The sequence below is a fragment of the Crocodylus porosus genome, unplaced genomic scaffold, assembly GCF_001723895.1.
Source record: "Crocodylus porosus isolate Cpor-Errol unplaced genomic scaffold, CroPor_comp1, whole genome shotgun sequence".
Lineage (NCBI taxonomy): Eukaryota > Metazoa > Chordata > Crocodylia > Crocodylidae > Crocodylus > Crocodylus porosus.
The window spans coordinates 240,738,530-240,743,825 of record NW_017728886.1 but is presented as its reverse complement, the minus strand read 5'-3'; positions in this window follow the sequence as shown (position 1 = coordinate 240,743,825).

Genomic DNA, 5,296 nt, shown 5'->3' with positions numbered 1-5,296 from the left:
TTAAACACCTGTCCTAGAAGTCTCATCTGTTTCTTCAAAAGAACACTTTTGCCCCAGTTTCAGAAACCTCCTCATCAGAACTGATGAGAAGCCTGGGGCAGGTGTCTCATCCCCACTCCCATTGCTCACCAGCATGCGCCACTCCACTTCATAACTGGCTCTCCTATGCTCAGCAGCATGCTCTGCTGAGCCTGAAGCTCATGAACAGCTCAGTGTGCCAGAGACTGAGTGCGCTGGAGACCTTTTTGCGATTCAAGGAATATGGTCATGCTCTGTACAAGGAGGGGACACAACTTGAAACTCAGAATCAAGATTGCCATCCGAGGGCTAGCAGTCACAGGAAAACAAGCAAGCAAACAAACATAGTTTTTAAACCAGTTTAAAATTTACATGAAGAAACATAGTAATATGTAAAGCAAATGACATGCTCCTCCCTCTTTCCCCCCCACCAAAAACATGAGGTTAGGGGGAAAGAGTATTTCAAATCCACATATTTTCAAGTCTGATAAAGCTAATGTCATTTTCTATGGAAGTGTTTTCCTGCTTACTGGTGGATGCTTTCCCTTTCTCAAAAATCTATGATTAGAGAGAGGTAGGTAGCCATGTTAGGCTAAAGTTAAGCAGAAGGTAGAGCAGACTGGCATCTTATAAAAAGCTCATGCCTAATGAGATAGTCTGTAAGGTACCACACTGCTCTACCTTCTGTTAAATATCTATTTTAGTGTCAGTCACTGATCATAATTCAGAATCCAGTAGCTGTGGAAATCAGATGATTTATCTTACCCTTTTTCAAAGCAAAGATAAAACTGAAGGCTGCACTGTGAATGCTTAGCTAAATGTCTGTCTTTGACTCAGTTTTTTGCTGCTGTGCAAAAACTAAAGACTAGGATCTTTGTCTCATGGAAATGAAAGACTTCTTTACTGGTAATCTGCGTAATGAAAACATTCTGTAATGATATACACGAAGGGCCCTATTCAGACACTGTGCTGGCTGCTGTGTTGAAGCCAATGAAGGTCTTGGAGTTAGCTCTATTCAGTTCATTCAGAAAGCAAAACTGGTTAATTCTTGGAAAAGTTCTGATTACCTCCACCCCATGTGGAGAGCTGCTCTGGGATGCAGAAATTATTTTAATTACTTTTTCCCAACAGAATATTAATCCTGACTCTCCTGATTCAAATATCATTGGTGTCATGTTCTAAAAGTACAAAATATACCCTTTACAACAGGGGCAGGCAATTATTTTGGGCAGAGGGTCGCTTACCCAGTTTTGGCAGGCTGTCAAGGGCCGCATGGGTAGCCCCACCCCTTGACAGGTGCCCCATCCCCTGGTCACCATCTTGGAAACAATGTCCCAATGTCCCAGGGCCAGCACTGGTGGGGCCCAAAGCAGAATAGAGGCTGGCAGAGGTCTGTGGAGCTTTGCTGGGCTGCACCAGCAGGGAGAGGGGGGAGCTGGCCCAGCTCCATAGAGCCCCTGCCGATTGGGACCCCGCGCTCCTGCCACCCTGCTCTAAGCCCCACTGGCACTGGCCCTGGGACACCAGTGCAGGCCCCATGTTCCCACTGGCTCCCCGCCACCTCACTCCAAGTGCTCCCCAGCCCCGCAGTACAGGCAGGGGACAGCACACAGGTCCAACCCCCTGCTCGCTGGCAGGGAAGAAGCTGGTGCTGAGTGTGGCAAAAACCAGCCTTTTGCCCGCTGCATGGCCAGTGCTCCCTGCTACAGTCACTCGCAGCCCACATGGGGCTGTCTGGAGCAGGCACTGGCAGCCCCACATGGACGGCAAGTGGCTCCATTGCAGGGTGCCAGCCATGGGGCAAGTGAGGGGCCACTTTTCCCTGCACTCAGCACCAGCTTGTAACCCACCCCTGCTGCCAGCCTGGGCTCTGTGCCAGCTCCGGGCTTGCCCATTGGGGCTGCACACAGTGGCAGCTGCTGCGGCCCCACTGCGTGCTGCGCCAGAAAGTATTGCCTGCCACTGCCAGCCTGGGGTACACGCTGGCAGCCCACAGGTGGCAGTGGCAAACACTGCCTGGCGCGGCAAGCAGGGGGCCGCAGCTGCTGTCGCCATGTACAGCCTTGATGGGCAAGCACGTAGCCACATGGGGCCCAGGCTTGCAGCGGGGCTGGGTTACAAGGTGGTGCTGAGTGCAGGGGGCAGAAAAGCGACCCCTTACCCACCCAGTGCCTGACGCCCCGCACCACAGCTGCTCACATCCCACGCGGGGCTGTCCAGAGCAGGCACAGGCAGCCCCAGGGGGGCTGCGAGCAGCTGCAGCAGAGAGCACCAGCCATGGGATGGGGGAGGTACTGCTTCCCCCCACACCCACACTCAGCTTTTCCTGGGGCTACTTTTCCCCGGGCTCCTTCCCTGCCCTTTCCCCCCTCTTTCCCATTACCTGCAGTTCTGATGCAGGGCAGCCATGTGGTCCCAGACCAGAAGCCCCCGCTGGGGCTGGGGTGGGCCCTGCTGTTGTGGGAGCCCACTGGGGCTTCCCCTTGGTCCTAGTGCCCTTAGTTCCTGTCCTTTTTGACAGAAACCAAGGGCAGAGGAATATTAATTTTCTAAATTTTTTAGGGGCCCCATGGGCTGGATAGAATGGCCTCGTGGGCCGGATTTAGCCCTCAGGCTGTATTTTGCCCACCCCTGCTTTACAAGAGCATAAAAGTCACCATAACCAGAAGTCACAAAAGTCACCTGAAGAATCTTGCAGGAATTTTTAAAAATAAATATGATTTAATGCAAAACACAGAAATGCTCCTTAGACCAGGGACAAGATGCTTCTTCTTCCAGGTCTGGGGTTTATATTGGAAGGGGTGAAAGGTCAGCTTGGGTGACCACTGCGGTGGCAGGGAGAGAGTGTGTGGCTAGGCCCAGATAGAAGCCCACCTGAGTCTACCCCAGTGTGTTACTGAGGTGGCGGCAGACTGGGATGAGCAGCTGTTACAGGCAGGCTAAGACCCTAGGTTCAGAGACCACAGCCGGGTGGAGACTTAGGTATCATTGAGAAGATGGAATACTCTAGTGGAATAATCATCCAGATTGTGGAAGATGCTTGGTGAAATCTTTTCTCTGCCTGGTGTAGAATGGAGTCTTGAACTTGCATCTGACCCCTCCCAAGTGAGTACATTAACTTCCAGACCTAATGGATATTAATTTATTTAGATGAAGTGGAACAACTTCAACAGAAAGGACTGAGACTCACCCCAGAACATTCTATAGTTGAGTAGGTGGAGCTCCTACCTCAGTGATGAGCCATTCAAATTAAAGTCTGGAATCTGAATCAGACAAAACGGAGATTTCAGTTTGGATTTTCCATTCCTTGCATGAGTGTCCTAAACATTGAGCTATTGGCATAAGGTGATAAGGAAGCAACCACAACCATCACCTTTCTGGCAACTAAGTCTCCTGGTAAATCTAGCCCTGAGAACTTGAAATGCTTCATGTCAGAAATATTGGAATGAATACTTTCAATATTTCTGGATTTGTTTCACTAAAACTATTTGTCAGATTTGACCTCAATTTGTGAATAGCTGTCTGTTCAATACATGACTCACCAAAAAACATTTTGGCCAGCTCTGCTTATTACTACTAATTTACAACCACTTACTCTTGTAAAGAAAGAGGGAAGAAATAGTCAGACCCCACCAAATAGTTACAATAAGAGCCCAAGCACTGAAGTAAAATAGCTCATAGTTGGTTTCATAGTTGGTAGGGTTGGAAGGGACCTGAGCAGATCATCAAGTCAACCCCCTGTTATTGCAATAAGTTAATGCAATAAAGACAAACCTCGCAAAAACAACGTTTCCATGATAACTTAATGAAAATCTCCAAAATGTAAAACTAACTGGAAGGGGCATAGCGTCAATTGATGTCATGGTTCATTATATTCTACCTGATTCCTACTAATGTCTCTTCAATCCACAGGTGTCAATGAACCTTTGTCTTTTTTAATGGAATTAATGTTCCATTAACTAATGGAACATAAATTTCACTTCAGTGTTGCTGTTTGTTAATCTCTCTCTTCTGGTTCACAGTCCTTATTTCTAGTTAAAAAATTAATAATAATATTGTGGTAATATTAGCTCAGATCAGGGGTGGGCAAAATATGGCCCACGGGACAGACCTGACCTGTGAGGTCATTCTATTCAGCCTGTGGAGACCCTAAACATTTTAGAAAATTAATATTTATCTGTCCTTGGTTCCTGTAAAAAATGACAGGAACCAGGGGTAGTAGGACCCAGGGGAAGCCCTGGGAGGCTCCTGCAACAGCAGGGCCCATCAGGCCCCACCCCACCAGCCAGACGCCACAACAGGGGCTTCTGACCTGGGCCCATGTGGCTCTTTGTGGCTGCATTGGTGCAGGAAACTCAGGTAAGCTGGGGGAAGAGCAGGGGAGGACCCTGGGCAGGGAAGGAGTTGATGCTGAGTGCAGGGGAAAAGCAGCCCCTTCCCCACCCTGTGGCCGGTGCTCCCTGCTGTAGCTGCTCGCAGCCCATGCGGGGCTGTTCTGAGCAGGCACAAGCAGCCCCACGCGAGCTGCGAGCAGCTGTAGCATGGGGTGCCGGCCACAGGGCAGGGGAGGGCCACTTTTCCTCGCACTCAGCACCAGCTTGTAACCTGCCCCACCAGCTTGTAACCCGCCCACTGCCAGCCTTGGCCCCGCACCGGCTCTGGGTTTGCCTGTCAGAGTTGCGCCGTGGTAGCAGCAGCTGCTTGGCACGGAAGAAAGATGTCCCCCTGCTTGCTGTGCCAGCTGCTGCTGCTGCCCACCTGGAGCTTGCGCGCTTGGTAGCACAGAGGCGGTGGTGGCAAACACTGCCCAGCATGGCAAGCAGAGGGGGGCACTTTCCTCTGTGCTGAGTAGCTGCTGACACTGCAGCACAGCCCCAGTGGGAGAGCACAGAGCAGGCCCAGGGCCCAGGTTGGCAGCGGGGGCGGGATATAAGCTGGTGTTGAGCGCAGGGAAAAGCGGCCCCTCGCTGCCCCATGGCTGGCTCCCCATGCTGCAGCTGTTAGCAGCACACGTGGGGCTGACTGTGCCTGATCAGGAGAGTCCTGCGTGGACTGCAAATGGCTGCAGCAGGGAGCACCAGCCACAGGGTGGGCGAGGGGCCACTTTTCCTTGCACTCTGCACCAGCTCCTTCCCTGCTGGCGAGCAGGGGATTGGGGCTGCACACTGCCCCCGCCTGTACTGCGGGGCTGGGGGGACAACTAGGAATGAGTGGGTGCAGGAATCAGTGAGAGCGCGGGGCCCAGACTTGCGTCCTGGGGCCAGCACTGGCGGGGCCC